The sequence below is a fragment of the Triticum urartu genome, chromosome 5 (genome assembly GCF_003073215.2).
Source record: "Triticum urartu cultivar G1812 chromosome 5, Tu2.1, whole genome shotgun sequence".
NCBI classification, from domain to species: Eukaryota; Viridiplantae; Streptophyta; class Magnoliopsida; order Poales; family Poaceae; genus Triticum; species Triticum urartu.
This window is the reverse complement of record NC_053026.1, coordinates 295,676,702-295,694,133: the sequence shown is the minus strand read 5'-3', so window position 1 is coordinate 295,694,133 and position 17,432 is coordinate 295,676,702.

The window sequence follows — 17,432 nt, the reverse complement described above, 5'->3', positions numbered from 1 at the left end:
GAATATTCCTTATGTCTTCCTCTTATGCCGGCCCACCATCACATGAACCGGCCTTCTGGGCCTTGGGCCTTGTCATCCATCTGACCCGCCGTTGGGGTCATTAGTAAGTCACCAAATACTCGCCGGGTCTCTGTAAGCCGCCAAGTCCGGCCGGGTCATATTTCCGGCCGGGTCATACCGCGGGGTATATCCCCGACAATACTTCTCATTTTAAGGAACAAACTTTGTCTTGGGGTATTGATCATCTTCGCATTCTACTCCATTGGCATTGAACTTGCATCAAAACCAACACCTTGATTATTACGATGTTGTCCTTGCTTACTCACAATCTCATCAAATTGCTTACTTGCGGAAAGACTTTCGTGGAAACCTTTCTCACTGATTCCTTTAAATAATGCATTTTCTTGCTCAAGTGTAACTTGGCTAAGATAAAGGTTAGTGGAACCACTAGAGCTACTTGAAGAAGTGGTGTCTTTTGACATATATTTAGTGTTGGGGAACGTAGTATGAAATTTTAAAAAATTCCTACGATCACGCAAGATCTATCTAGGAGATGCATATCAACGGGAGGGGGAGAGTGTGTCCACATACCATCGTAGACCGAAAGCGGAAGCATTAGGTTAACGCGGTTGATGTAGTCGAACGTCTTCACGATCCAACCGATCTAGTACTGAACGTACGACACCTCCGAGTTCAGCACACGTTCAGCTCGATGACGTCCCTCGAACTCTTGATCCAGCAGAGGGTCGAGGGAGAGTTTTGATAGCACGACAGCGTGGTGACGGTGATGGTGGTGTGATCTGCGAGGGTTTTGCCTAAGCACTACAACAATATGACTGGAGGAGTAAACTGTGGAGGGGGCACCGCACACGGCTAAGAGAATATATGTTGTCCTTTGGGGTGCCCCCTGTGCCCGTATATAACGGAGGGGAGGAGGAGGCCGACCACCAAGGTGGCGCGCCAGGGGGGAGTCCTACTAGGACTCCATTCCTAGTAGGATCCCCCTCCTTTTTTTCCTTTCTCATCGGAGGGGGAAAGGGAAGGAGAGGGAGGGGAAAGAGGAAAGGGGGCCGCGCCCCCTCCCCCTTGTCCAATTCGGACTCCCTTGGGGGGCGCCACCCTATGGGCTCTCCTCTCTTTCTCCCCTATGACCCATTAGGACCCATTACTTCCCCGGGGGGTTCCGGTAACCCCTCGGTACTCCAGAAAAATACCCGAACCACTCGAAACCATTCTGGTATTACACCTAAATCGGACATGAACTCCTTCATCTAGACTACCACTATGCTATTCAGAAATTCAGTATCATTTCCGATCAACAATATGTCATCTACATATAATATCAGAAATGCTATAGAGCTCCCACTCACTTTCTTGTAAATACAGGCTTCTCCAAAAGTCTGTATAAAACCATATGCTTTGATCACACTATCAAAGCGTATATTCCAACTCCGAGAGGCTTGCACCAGTCCATAAATGGATCGCTGGAGCTTGCACACTTTGTTAGCACCTTTAGGATCGAAAAAACCTTCTGGTTGCATCATATACAACTCTTCTTTAAGAAAGCAATTAAGGAATGCAGTTTTGACATCTATTTGCCAAATTTCATAATCATAAAATGCGGCAATTGCTAACATGATTCAGACAGACTTAAGCATCGCTACGGGTGAGAAGGTCTCATCATAGTCAACTCCTTGAACTTGTCGAAAACCTTTCGCAACAAGTGAAGCTTTGTAGACAATAACATTACCGTTGAAGGAAATATAACCTAGAGGCAATAATAAAGTTGTTATTTATATTTCCTTATATCATGATAAATGTTTATTATTCATGCTAGAATTGTATTAACCGGAAACTTAGTACATGTGTGAATACATAGACAAAAAGAGTGTCACTAGTTTGCCTCTGCTTGACTAGCTCCTTGAATCAATGATGGTTATGTTTCCTAACCATAGACACGAGTTGTCATTTGATTAACGGGATCACATCATTATAGAATGATGTGATTGACTTGACCCATCCGTTAGCTTAGCACGATGATCGTTTAGTTTGTTGCTACTGCTTTCTCCATAACTTATACATGTTCCTATGACTATGAGATCATGCAACTCCCGAATACCGGAGAAACACTTTGTGTGCTACCAAACATCACAACGTAACTGGGTGATTATAAAGGTGCTCTACAGGTGTCTCCAATGGTGTTTGTTGAGTTGTCATAGATCGAGATTAGGATTTGTCACTCCGAGTATCGGAGAGGTATCTCTAGGCCCTCTCGGTAATGCACATCACTATAAGCCTTGCAAGCATTGTGACTAATGAGTTAGTTGCGGGATGATGCATTATGGAATGAGTAAAGAGACTTGCCGGTAACGAGATTTAACTAGGTATTGAGATACCGACGATCGAATCTCGGGCAAGTAACATACCGATGACAAAGGGAACAACGTATGTTTTTTGCGGTTTGATCGATAAAGATCTTCATAGAATATGTAGGAACCAATATGAGCATCCAGGTTCCGCTATTGGTTATTGACCGGAAGTGAGTCTCGGTCATGTCTACATAGTTCTGAAACCCGTAGGGTCCGCACGCTTAATGTTCGGTGACGATCGATATTATGAGTTTATGTGTTTTGATGAACCGTAGGTTGTTTGGATTCCTGGATGTAATCACGGGCATGATGAGGAGTCTCGAAATGGTCGAGACATAAAGATCGATATATTGGAATCCTATGTTTGGACATCGGAATGGTTCCGAGTGGTTCGGGCATTTTTCTGGAGTACCGGGAGGTTACCAGAACCCCCCGGGAGAAGTTATGGGCCTTATGGGCCATAAGAAGGAAGCACACCAGCCCACAAGGGGCTGGTGCGCCCCCCTTGGGCAGGAGGCTGAATTGGAATAGGTTTGGGGGGGGGGGGCTTTCCTTCTCTCCTGCTCCTCCTTCCCTTCCTCTCCTACTCCAACTAGGGAAGGGGGGAATCCTACTCCTGGTGGGAGTAGGACTCCCCTAGGGCGCGCCATAGAGAGGGCTGGCCCCTCCCCTCCTCCACTCCTTTATATACGGGGGAGGGGGCACCCCATAGACACAAGTAGATCATTGATCTCTTAGCCGTGTGCGATGCCCCCTCCACCATAATCCACCTCGGTCATATCGTCGTAGTGCTTAGGTGAAGCCCTGCGCCGGTAGCTTCATCATCACCGTCATCACGCCGTCGTGCTGATGAAGATCACACTCGACACTCAACTGGATCTAGAGTTCATGGGATGTCACCGAGTCGAACGTGTGCAGATCGCGGAGGTGTTGTACTTTTGGTACTAGGATCGGTCGGACCATGAAGACGTATGACTACATCAACCGCGTTGTCATAACGCTTCCGCTTACGGTCTACGAGGGTACGTGGGCACCACTCTTCCCCTCTCATAGCCATGCATCACCATGATAGATCTTGCGTATGCGTAGGAATTTTTTTGAAATTACTGTGTTCCCCGACAGTGGCATCAGAGTCAGGTCTATGCATAGATGTTCTATTCATGAGTAGAACACAAAGGAGTTGTGGGCGTGGGCATATACATATTGCTTTCCATCACTAGTTGATTCTTGATTCAGCGGTATTGTTGGATAAAGCGGCTCAGACCGACATTACGCGTACACTAACGCGAGACTGGTTCTACCGACGTGCTTCGCACATAGGTGGCTAGTGGGTGTCTGTTTCTCCAACTTTAGTTGAATCGTATTCAATGAACAGGGTTCTTTCTGAAGATCAGAAAGCAATCACTATACCACGCTGTGGTTTTTGATACGTAGGTAAGAACGGTTCTTGCTAAGCCCGTAGCAGGCACGTAAAACTTGCAAACAACAAAATAGAGGACGTCTAACTTGTTTTTGCAGGGCATTTTGTGATGTGATATGGTCAAGACGTCATGAGATATAAATTGTTGTATGAGATGATCATGTTTTGTTAAAGTTATCGGTAACTGGCAAGAGCCTTATGGTTGTCTTTTTATTGCATAAGATGCAAGCGACATATAATTGCTTTACTTTATCGCTATGCGATAGCAATAGTTGCAAAACAATAGTTGGCGAGACGACCATGTGACGACACGTTGATAAAGATCAAGATAATGTAGATCATGATGTCATGTCGGTGACGATGGTGATCATGACGGTGCTTTGGAGATGGAGATCAAAGGCACAAGATGATGATGGACATATCATATCACTTATATTTGATTGCATGTGATGTTTATCCTTTATGCATCTTATTTTGCTTAGTACGGCGGTAGCATTATAGGATGATCCCTCACTAAATTTCAAGGTATAAGTGTTCTTCCTGAGTATGCACCGTTACGACAGTTCGTCGTGCCGAGACACCACGTGATGATCGGGTGTGATAAGCTCTACATTCACATACAACGGGTGCAAGCCAGTTTTGCACACGTGGAATACTCGGGTTAAACTTGACAAGCCTAGCATATGCAGATATGGCCTCGGAACACTGGGGCCGAAAGGTCGAGCGTGAATCATATAATAGATATGATCAACATAGTGATGTTCACCATTGAAAACTACTCCATCTCATGTGATGATCGGACATGGTTTAGTTGATATGGATCACGTGATCACTTAGATGATTAGAGGGATATCTATCTAAGTGGGAGTTCTTAAGTAATATGATTAATTGAACTTTAATTTATCATGAACTTAGTCCTGATAGTATTTGCATTTCTATGTTGTAGATAAATAGCTTGCGTATAGATTCCCCGTTTTATTTTTGATATTTTCCTAGAGAAAAATAAGTTGAAATATGTTAGTAGCAATGATGCGGACTAAGCTCCGTGATCTGAGGATTATCCTCAATGCTGCACAGAAGTATTATGTCCTTGATGCACCACTATGTGCTAGAACTGTTGCAGGAGCAGATGCAGACGTTATGAATGTTTGACAAGCTCGGTATGATGACTACTTGATAGTTTAGTGCACCATACTTCACGGCTTAGAACCAGGACTTCAAAAACGTTTTGAACACCATGGAGCATATAAGATGTTCTAAGAGCTGAAATTGGTATTTCAGACTCATGCCTGGGTCAAGAGGTATGAGACCTCTGACAAGTAATTTGCCTACAAGATGGAGGAGAATAGCTCAACCAGTGAGCATGTACTGAGATTGTCTGAGTACTACAATCACTTGAATCAATTGGGAGTTAATCTTCCAGATAAGATAGTGATTGACAGAGTTCTCTAGTCACTATCACCAAGTTACTAGAACTTCGTGATGAACTATAATATGCAAGGGGTGACGAAAACAATTCCCAAGCTCTTCGTGATGCTGAAATCAGCGAAGGTAGAAATCAAGAAAAGCATCAAATGTTGATGGTTGACAAGACCACTAGTTTCAAGTAAAAGGGCAAGGGAAAGAAAGGGAACTTCAAGAAGAATGGCAAGCAAGTTGCCACTCCCATGAAGAAGCCCAAAGCTAGACCCAAGCCTGGAACTGAGTGCTTCTACTGCAAAGGAAATTGTCACTGGAAGTGGAGCTTCCCTAGATACTTGGCGGATAAGAAGGATGGCAAAGTAAATAAAAGTATATTTGATATACATGTTATTGATGTGTACTTTACCAGTGTTTATAGAAACCCCTCAGTATTTGATACTGGTTCAGTTGCTAAGAGTAGTAACTCGAAACGGGAGTTGCAAAATAAACAAAGACTAGTTAAGGGCGAGGTGATGATGTGAGTTGGAAATGATTCCAAGGTTGATAAGATCACCATCGCACACTCCCTTAACCTTCGGGATTAGTGTTGAACGTAAAATAAATATTATTTGGTGTTTGCGTTGAGCATAATATGATTGGATCATGTTTGTTGCAATATGGTTATTCATTTAAGTCAAAGAATAATTGCTATTTTGTTTACATGAATAATATCTTCTGAGGTCATACACCCAAAGGTGAATGGTTTACTGAATCTCGATCATAGTGATACACATATTCATAATATTAATGCCAAAAGATGCAAAGTTGATAATGATAGTGCAACATATTTGTGGCACTGCCGTTTAGATCATATTGGTGTAAAGCGCATGAAGAAACTCCATGCTGATGGGCTTTTGGAATCACTTGATTATGAATCACTTGATGCTTGCGAACCATGCCTCATGGGCAAGATGACTAAGACTTCGTTCTCCGGAACAATGGAGCAAGCAACTGACTTATTGGAAATAATACATACTGATGTATGTGATCTGATGAGTGTTGAGGCTCGCGGCGGGTATCGTTATTTTTTGACCTTCACAGATGATTTGAGCAGATATGGCTATATCTACTTGATGAAACATAAGTCCGAACCATTTGAAAAGTTCAAAGAATTTCAGAGTGAAGTGGAAAATCATCGTAACAAGAAAATTAAGTTTCTATGATTTGATCATGGAGGAGAAAATTTGATACGAGTTTGGCCTTCAATTAAAATAATGTGGAATAGTTTCACAAACTCATGCCACCTGGAACACCATAGCATAATGGTGTGTCCGAGCATCGTAACCGTACTTTATTAGATATGGTGCGATTTATGATGTCTCTTACCAATTTACCACTACCGTTTTGGGGTTAAGCATTAGAGACAATTGCATTCACGTTAAATCAGGCACCATCTAAATCCGTTGAGACGACACCATATGAACTGTGGTTTAGCAAGAAACCTAAGCTGTCGTTTCTTAAAGTTGGGGTTGCGATGCTTATGTGAAAAAGTTTCAACCTGATAAGCTCAAACCCAAATCGGAGAAGTGCGTCTTCATAGGATACCCAAAAGAAACTGTTGGGTACACCTTCTATCACAGATCCAAAGGTGTTGGGGATATGACTATCAGGTATGACCCACCCATGAAGGGCCGGGTCAACCACAATGGCGGTTCATCCATGAAGCCCAAGAGTATATCAGACGGCGGGTCATAGATAGGCCGGTAAGAGGCCCAAGCCCAGACACGGCTTAAGGCCTGTAAGTGCAAACCGCCATGTATGAGTAGACTTGTAATATAAGGCATGTAAGATACGTCACCGAGTCAGATACGTTGTATGAGCCGGTCGGGACTCTGTAGGCGGCAGGGCGTCAACACATGTATATAAGGGGACAACCCGACAGCGGCTTGGGGCAAGAAACATCAAATCGAGAGCTAGGCAAAGCGTGTTTGCTCCCTGGTAATCGAAACCCTAGCAATACCACCTCAACTGAAGTAGGCCTTTACCTTCACCGCAAGGGGCCGAACCAGTATAAACTCTCCGTGTCCTTTGTCCCGTTTAACCCCTTTAAGCTAACCTCGTCACAATGGCTCCACAACTAAGTCCTTCCATGAGGACATCTGCCGTGACACTTCCACATTGGTGCCCATCGTGGGGCCAGCGCACTGTAACATCCCAAAATTCTAAATTTTGGAATGTTATAATAAATAGATAGATTTGACCGATTGTTTGATTGATTGTCTGAAAGTGAGTGAATTCGAAACTTTTTGAAAGTTAAATGAGAGGGAATAAAAGGACTTTCCCAAACTTTCATATTTGCGTTCTGATCTCCATGAATTCAAATCCTTTTCAAATACAAAACCCTTGAGCGAAGATGATATGACTTCTTCCATTTAAATTAAATGAAAGGGTATTTGAAAATAATTGGATTTCATTTGGAAATATTTCAATTCATAAACTTCATGCAGCTCAATGATTTTCATGAGAGAAGATAAAAGGACTTCTTCAAATTATATGAAATATGAGTTGGGAGTTTCAAAGAATTAAATTCAAAGTTCTTTTGAATTTATTTTCAATTTGGAGTTATTTGAGTTTTATTCAAATTATTTTTCTCCGAAAGTAAAATATATGGAAATTAGGGTAACATGATTCCCTACAATAGAAAATTGGAGAAAAATTAATTTGAAATCATTTTGGTATTTTAAAAATGTTTTTTTGTTGGATTTTAATAGACCAGTAGCACTGTTTGAATTATTAGAATTTATGTGTATTTTATTTAATGCAAGAAAAATGTTCATGTTGTAGATATTCTTTCTCTGAAAATTTTGATATATTATATGCCTATATAATATTTTTATTTTTTTTGCTTTTATTATTTTTAATTGTCTGGAAAATGTTTTAAAAAAAACTCTCCCCGCCGCCGACTGGGCCAGCCCAAGGCCAACCACAGCCGCGGCCCAGCGCACCAGCGCGCCTCGCTCGTCTCCGAATCCCGCACGGGAGTGCCGCCGTCGGAGTCCAGCCGGACTCCGCGTCCTCCTCGCCTGACCCCTCCTCCACGCCACCTCCTCCCCCCCTTAAATAACGAGGCCCCGGGCCCCGTTCCTCTCCTCCCCGCTGCTCGCAGCCGCGCCTCGCGCCGCATCTCTCGTCGCCGGCGAGATCCGCCGAGCTCCGCCCGAAGCCGCGCCGCCGCCGCCGGAAGCCGTAGCCGCCGCCCTCGTCGCCGTCGACCGCCGCCGACGCTACCACTGCAACCGCCGCTCCACGCGGCCCCTCCCCGTGCTCTTCGCTGCCTCCCGCGACGCCCGAAGCCGCCGCTCCGGCCGAGACCGAAGCCGCCGCCGTCGTCCTCCCCGACTCCGGTGATCGCCGCGGTAACCGCCGCCTCCCGTCCGTTGGATCTGGATCCAACGATCCAGATCTTTCTGTTTTTTTGCTTCGTTTTGTTATTTTAGAGAACGTTCGCTGGTTAGAGTTAGAAAGTGAGCGTTCGCTCAGTAGGTTTTTTTTCTTTTTCTGCTTATTTTACGTCAAGGACCTATCCGTGAATATAATTATTTACAGATTGGCCCCTAGTTTTCAAATGACCACAACTCTTTGCTCGTTTATCCAAATCCAACGAAACCAACGCCCACGTCTTCGTTATGATCTCCTCTATCCAGTAATCCAACTCAAACATGATTTTGAAAAGTTTAAAATTTGAATTAGATCAGATCTGAATTCAAACTTCGTTTGATCATAACTTGAGTTTCGTAACTCCGTTTGAGTTGACTCTTTTTGCAAACCGAAGCTCTTGACCTAAACATTCTAATAAGGCCAAATTCACATAATTTTGGTACTGTTAGAAATTTTTTTATGTTGCAAGAGTTATTTGTTTGGTTTTGATGTTTTCCGAATCGACTTCTTCGATCTTTCTGATCTTTTGAGTGATTGCTTATGTGTGGTTACTATTGCTTGATTACGATAGATTGACCGGAGTGTGACGAGTAGAGCTATCAAGAGTTTTGAGTGCGAATCATCTTCATCAACATTGCAGGAAAGTTCACACTTTGATCATATCCCCTTCCATACCCAGTTTTTATGCATTAGCTTCACCCTCAAACATTGCATGAGTAGGATTGATAACATGTGGGTATTGGGAAGTAGTTGATGAGGTAGGAACCTATTGCCCTGCATTCAAACCTTGGGAGTTACTTTTACATTAGGCTTACATGGCCATGCTATGCTCGTAGACGTGGATTGGGTTTTGAGAGTATCCATGACAGATGTGAGATTGTTAATTAATGGTTTGCTTAAGGTGGCAACTTAAACACACATCTGGGTGGATTGAGGCACCTGGTTATTCTAGGATTGCCTGTCTAGGCACCTGGGTAATCCAGGACTTGCCTGTTTTCTTTTGGACCGCCACCCAGGCTCAAAGGGATCATGAGATTTTTCAAACTAGAAACTTCCGTGTGCAGCCACAAGCCATTATGGGCTCTGGCGTAGCATAGTTGATTAAGTCGTGCGAACTCTTACAGGGTAGACTAGCAGATGTAGGGGAAAGTAGGTGTACAGGTCTATCCATCGTAAGGTGCTAGCTCTTCTGAAAGACTATGTCTCGGTCATCCGTTTCTCAAACACCATGTAGTGCGAGAAATCAAACGGAGGCGATCGAGTCTTGTGGCGAAAAGTGCGCAAACCTCTGCAGAGTGTATAAACTAATCATGATTAGCCGTGTCCCCGGTTATGGACATCTTGAGTATCTAGTTCTTGGATTATCCTGGTGATCTCATCACGTTACTTTAAATGAATATTGTTAAGTTTTAATGATGATGCTTAATTGGGATTGAGAATGCTGTCAACCCATTCTCATGTTCAACAACCACCATGATAGTTAATAAAATTATTCCTTTGCAGTAGGGAAAATTGGCTTTTCGCAAAAACCCTATAACCATAGAGCTTTTCCACCAGCAAATATGCATGTAGTGATAGCCTTTATTCATCATTCTCTATGGTGTGAATTTTTGCCAGTACATTCATGTACTGACCTCTGTGGCTGCAACGTCTCATGTTGCAGGATTATCTTACGACGAGTAAGTGATACGTTAGGGTTACGATTTCTACACTCAACTTTGCCGTTGGTGTTGATGGGAATCCCCAACCTTGTTACTTCCGCTATTTTGGATTTGAGGTAATAGTATTTACGTTACTTTTACATGTGATTTACCTCTGTTATAAATCCTCGAGTACTGTGTGTGTCAGCATACCGATCCAGGGATGACACTTAAGCACAGAGACTTGACCCATTCGGGTCGGGTCGCTACAAGATGGTATCAGAGCACATGTTGACTGTAGGACGTGACCCTAGAAACTGGCAAGCCCATAGCAAAGATTTTTCTCTAAAACTTTACTCTTCAAAAGGATCTTTTACCTCTCTTCTCTTCTGAGCTTATTCAAAATTCCCTTTAGTGAGACCATACCCCTTTCCCCTTTTGACCACACGAAGATTCGACTGATGAGACCACTCCAAGAAGTACAAGATATCGGACAACTAAGACCACTTAGAAATGAAGAGTATTTTCCGTGCATCTGAATAATGGAAACTACAACGGTTGAAGGCCGAAGACAAGTAGAACTTGAAGGCTCTGAAGAATTCCCAGATTTATATGACCTAGGAAGGCTACCCTTATGGAACTTGGCAGACTATGGAAGTTGTCAATACCCGAGATCAAGGTGTATTGGAGAAAGACCAAAACATGGAGAGTTGAGAACTCAAAGTTTTGTCAAGAAAACCCTAAGGCAGGAGATATCAACTGGCAAGATAGCTCATGGCAATGACAAGGGCAGAAACACGGTTATCCGTGATGTCATCACCATTGATACTGTGGTCACCGAGCTGAGCTAAGCATGCATTCCTTCGGAAGGATTGGATGGTAGAAGGCTGATGGAGCATCTATCAGCAAAGGATGCAGTTTTAAACTTAGCTGGTGTATCACCAAGATCTGGAGTACATCAAGAAGTTTAAGGTGGAGCTCCATGAAGCCATATTAGACAAGGAAGCATTTCATGAAGAACTCAGGAACCAAAAGCTGAAAGTAGCCAAGCTGGAGGAGCTACAACCTCGAGATACCAGAGATTTGTCAGGAACTGAAGGACAGTAGGACCATGGTTCATGCGAAGGATGTTGAAACCAGAAGTTTGGAACGCAACTCCAGAATATTAAAGGACGTCACGAGAGACTTCGCGTCATAAGAGTTGATCTGGCAAAAGAACTTGAGAAGGACAAGCATGATTGGAAGAAGCCATTGGAGGCTTGAACAAGGCTTGAAGAGTTTGGAGACGTTGAAGATTTATTGACCTTTAGAAGACCAAACCCCTATTATATACCTATGTTAGATGCGACATTTGTGAGCTCTCATTTGTTTGATGCTTTTCCCGACAGCCACAAATAAAATCAGTCTTTTCAAAACTTTTGTTTGTATTGTGTGTATCCCTCTCTATATCTCTTATCTCACCCCAAACCCATGGACCCAATAGAGGACGAATGGAGATGAACTCATGTTTTCCTGGACCGATAAGTCAATTGGAGACGGACCGATGGATTCAGAACATGGAGGATCACATGGAGAATAACCCTATAATTGGAAATGATATGACCCAGCATGCTCTTCAGTGCTTTGAAGGAGGTGCTGCTACTTGGTGGAGAATGTACCAAACCATGAATGGATGGCAAGGAGTAACCACTTGGAGAGAATTAAAGTTGACTTTGCCAAAGTCTCGGCTTGTGTCCCAGAAGTTGAAGCCTTATGGAAAGGATATGAGGAAACCTTGTGCATGCAAGATTTGTGGAGAAATAGGACACACTCATAAAGAACACAAGGGTGAATGCCCTAATTGTGAAGGAAGTCACCCAGTTGAAGAATGCCCAACTAGGAAGATTACTTGTTTCTTGTGTGAAGGGACTACCCACTATCCTGCTCAGTGTCACATTTACCCCATGGTACAATGAACCATCCAGCAGAAGAAAGAAGTAATGAAAGGAGCCCTCATAGAAATTTTAGAAGAAGTTGTGATGAAGGAAGATGTGGAGGACACACCTAAAGAAGACCCGAGAAAACCCTACACTAAGTCTCGCTATTCATGTGGAGAAGAAGGACACATCTCCCAAAATTGTTTGAATGGGGATCTAGTAGAATTCCCGACAGAGGAAGTAGAGTATGACCCACAGGAAATAGAAGCCCTAATTGGAATGGAAAGGTCCAGGAAGAGAAGCAGATTGGATTCCAGGAGGGACCTGAGTCATATTACCTGTTATAGGTGCAAGGAGTCAGGGCACTACCTCAACAGTTGCCCAAAAAGGAAACCTCGATACTTGTCAGAAGTAATATGTTTTAGTTGTAATGGAGCAGGGCACTTTGCCAGAGAATGCCCCAAGGAGAAGGAAACTTGTGCTAGATAGTTGAGTTTGCAACAAAAAAAAATGGAGTAGTAGAAGTGAGAACATTTTCTTTTATATTGAGGTGTTGAGTTGAGACATGTAATGGAAAAGCAAAAGATTGTAATCATTGGAGAATCAATAAAGTTAGCATCGTTGGTAAAGATTTGGGTTTTATGAGTTGTTACTCTATGAAGAAGAATTTTGGCCATTCTGAGGATATGAGAAATATGGTCTATGGAAGATTTGTGCATTTTAAGGGTGGTAGTACCCTGTAAGAACCGTTGACCCCTGGAAAAGATAAGGATACTCCACTGAGTGGATTTTGGACAAAATGAATACGAGTTTTGTCTCGATATGTGTGATACCCCAAGAGTATGTGGGATGAAGTTGGAGACCGTCAGTTGTTTGGACCAAATGTGATCAAGGAGTCAGAAGAGAATGTTAAGTTGATTCGAGATAGACTGAAAGTAGCTCAGTCCAGGTAGAAGAGTTATGCAGACTTAAAAACGCAAGGAGGTAGTCTATGAAATTGGAGACAGAGCATGTCTTCGTGTGACCCCTCTGCGAGGAGTTAAACAATTTGGAGTTAAGGGACAGTTAGCCCCGAGATTTGTAGGACCATACCGAGTTTTGGAGCGTATGGGAGAAGTGGCCTACAAGTTGGAGTTACCCGAAGGACTGTCAGGAGTTCATGATGTGTTTCATGTTTCCCAGTTGAAGAAGTGCCATGCAGAGATGGCCAATATTCCCCTGTAAGGACGCTTGACCGCGGAAAGGATAATGATGTTCCATGAAGTAGAATATGGACTTCATAAGTATAAGTTTTTATCTCGGTATGAGGGATATCCCACGAGGATGAAGAGATAAATTACTATTGGATATAAAGGAGGTATGATGTCGGAAATATCGATCAATGGAAACTCCATGATGTGTCTGAGTAATCATGTCCTAGTTTGGTGCCAATAGAAGGAAGAAGACAATACAATTGGATGGATTCTAAGTATGCTAGGAAGCTGGAAGTTGGATGTTGGAATAATGATCAGTTGCCCAATGATAAGTTCAAGGACTACAAGTGATGAGGTGTGCCATAACCCACAGGCCCCAGGACCTGCCAAGAAGCAAGCACATTCTTGCTGAAGGAAGAACCCTAGAAGAGGATATACCTTTGTCGACAGACGATTTTATAGGAGTTTACGCAAAACCTGAGAGTTGTGAAGGAACGATAGATGTTTGTCTGGCTTGCAGAATCAATGGATTATTCCGAACTTAGTTCATTTACAAGAGAAATTCTGTAATGCTTGTGAGGATGACCGAGTGTTAGAATGCGAGATTCACTAAAGCATATACAGGGTAATGATTTGGGTGCGGGATGGATTGATCACCATACCGACTTACTCTTATTATTCGCCTTGCTATATGGGATGGTAAATCTGAGTGACTTGCCTATAGTAGAGAGACGACGATATTAAACCTTGTTAAACCTTAGAATGGTATAAGAATTTTTTCCCTTGTACACGGCAGCTTTTTGCCAACCGTAGGTTATACAGTGAGGATCAACCCAGACCCATTTCCTGCAAGAGAAACCATAAATTGTTGACACCATGAGATGTCGATAGTTGATTAGTATTGGCGCCAGACCCGTCCGCTAAGAAGACCCAGTCTCGAAATAACCTTACCAAGATAAAAGGACGGAAGAATTGAGGAAAAGGTTATGCCACTACCGGAAGAGCTCAGAGAAGGAATTTTCTCGAGGATCTGAGAAGACCGACCCTGTCAAGAATAAGGATGGAGTATATGAGTATTGATGGGACCGTAACCATGCTTCTAAGGGTGGTAGCACCCCAGACCCCGGTGATGATTGATGGAATTTGAGGAGACCCCCAAACCCTAACCTTTTTCTTGCTAGCCTCTCCGAATCTCGAGGACGAGATTCATTTAAGGGTGGTAGGTTTGTAACATCCCAAAATTCTAAATTTTGGAATGTTATAATAAATAGATAGATTTGACCGATTGTTTGATTGATTGTCTGAAAGTGAGTGAATTCGAAACTTTTTGAAAGTTAAATGAGAGGGAATAAAAGGATTTTCCCAAACTTTCATATTTGCGTTTTGATCTCCATGAATTCAAATCCTTTTCAAATACAAAACCCTTGAGCGAAGATGATATGACTTCTTCCATTTAAATCAAAAGAAAGGGTATTTTGAAAATAATTGGATTTCATTTGGAAATATTTCAATTCATAAACTTCATGCAGCTTAATGATTTTCATGAGAGAATATAAAAGGACTTCTTCAAATTATATGAAATATGAGTTGGGAGTTTCAAAGAATTAAATTCAAAGTTCTTTTGAATTTATTTTCAATTTGGAGTTATTTGAGTTTTATTCAAATTATTTTTCTCCAAAAGTAAAATATATGGAAATTAGGGTAACATGATTCCCTACAATAGAAAATTGGAGAAAATTTAATTTGAAATCATTTTGGTATTTTAAAAATGTTTTTTTGTTGGATTTTAATAGACCAGTAGCACTGTTTGAATTATTAGAATTTATGTGTATTTTATTTAATGCAAGAAAAATGTTCATGTTGTAGATATTCTTTCTCTGAAATTTTTGATATATTATATGCCTATATAATATTTTTATTTTTTTTGCTTTTATTATTTTTAATTGTCTGGAAAATGCTAAAAAAAAAACTCTCCCCGCCGCCGACTGGGCCGGCCCAAGGCCAACCACAGCCGCGGCCCAGCGCACCAGCGCGCCTCGCTCGTCTCCGACTCCCGCACGGGAGCGCCGCCGCCGGAGTCCGGCCGGACTCCGCGTCCTCCTCGCCTGACCCCTCCTCCACGCCACCTCCTCCCCCCCTTAAATAACGAGGCCCCGGGCCCCGTTCCTCTCCTCCCCGCTGCTCGCAGCTGCGCCTCGCGCCGCATCTCTCGCTGCCGGCGAGATCCGCCGAGCTCCGCCCGAAGCCGCGCCGCCGCCGCCGGAAGCCGTAGCCGCCGCCCTCGTCGCCGTCGACCGCCGCCGACGCTACCACTGCAACCGCCGCTCCACGCGGCCCCTCCCCGTGCTCTTCGCTGCCTCCCGCGACGCCCGAAGCCGCCGCTCTGGCCGAGACCGAAGCCGCCGCCGTCGTCCTCCCCGACTCCGGTGATCGCCGCGGTAACCGCCGCCTCCCGTCCGTTGGATCTGGATCCAACGATCCAGATCTTTCTGTTTTTTTGCTTCGTTTTGTTTTTTTAGAGAACGTTCGCTGGTTAGAGTTAGAAAGTGAGTGTTCGCTCAGTAGGTTTTTTTCTTTTTCTGCTTATTTTACATCAAGGACCTATCCGTGAATATAATTATTTACAGATTGGCCCCTAGTTTTGAAATGACCACAACTCTTTGCTCGTTTATCCAAATCCAACAAAACCAATGCCCACGTCTTCATTATGATCTCCTCTATCCAGTAATCCAACTCAAACATGTTTTTGAAAAGTTTAAAATTTGAATTAGATCAGATCTGAATTCAAACTTTGTTTGATCATAACTTGAGTTTCGTAACTCCGTTTGAGTTGATTCTTTTTGCAAACCGAAGCTCTTGACCTAAACATTCTAATAAGGCCAAATTCACATAATTTTGGTACTATTAGAAATTGTTTTATGTTGCAAGAGTTATTTGTTTGGTTTTGATGTTCTCCGAATTGACTTCTTCGATCTTTCTGATCTTTTGAGTGATTGCTTATGTGTGGTTACTATTGCTTGATTACAATAGATTGACCGGAGTGTGACGAGTAGAGCTATCAAGAGTTTTGAGTGCGAATCATCTTCATCAACATTGCAGGCAAGTTCACACTTTGATCATATCCCCTTCCATACCCAGTTTTTATGCATTAGCTTCACCCTCAAACATTGCATGAGTAGGATTGATAACATGTGGGTATTGGGAAGTAGTTGATGAGGTAGGAACCTATTGCCCTGCATTCAGACCTTGGGAGTTACTTTTACGTTAGGCTTACATGACCATGCTATGCTCGTAGACGTGGATTGGGTTTTGAGAGTATCCATGACAGATGTGAGATTGTTAATTAATGGTTTACTTAAGGTGGCAACTTAAACACACACCTGGGTGGATTGAGGCACCTGGTTATTCTAGGGTTGCCTGTCTAGGCACCTGGGTAATCCAGGACTTGCCTGTTTTCTTTTGGATCGCCACCCAGGCTCAAAGGGATCATGAGATTTTTCAAACTAGAAACTTCCGTGTGCAGCCACAAGCCATTATGGGCTCTGGCGTAGTTGATTAAGTCATGCGAACTCTTACAGGGTAGACTAGCAGATGTAGGGGAAAGTAGGTGTACCGGTCTATCCATCGTAAGGTGCTAGCGCTTCTGAAAGACTGTGTCTCGGTCATCCGTTTCTCAAACACCATGTAGTGCGAGAAATCCAACGGAGGCGATCGAGTCTTGTGGGGAAAAGTGCGCAAACCTCTGCAGAGTGTAACAAACTAATCATGATTAGCCGTGTCCCCGGTTATGGACATCTTGAGTATCTAGTTCTTGAATTATCCTGTTGATCTCATCACGTTACTTTAAATGAATATTGTTGGGTTTAATGATGTTACTTAATTGGGATTGGGAATGCTGTCAACCATTCTCAATGTTCAACAACCACCATGATAGTTAAATAAAATTTATTCCTTTGCAGTAGGGAAAAATTGGCTTTACGCAAAAACCCTGTAACCATAGAGCTTTTCCACCAGCCAAATATGCATGTAGTGATAGTCTTTATTCATCATTCTCT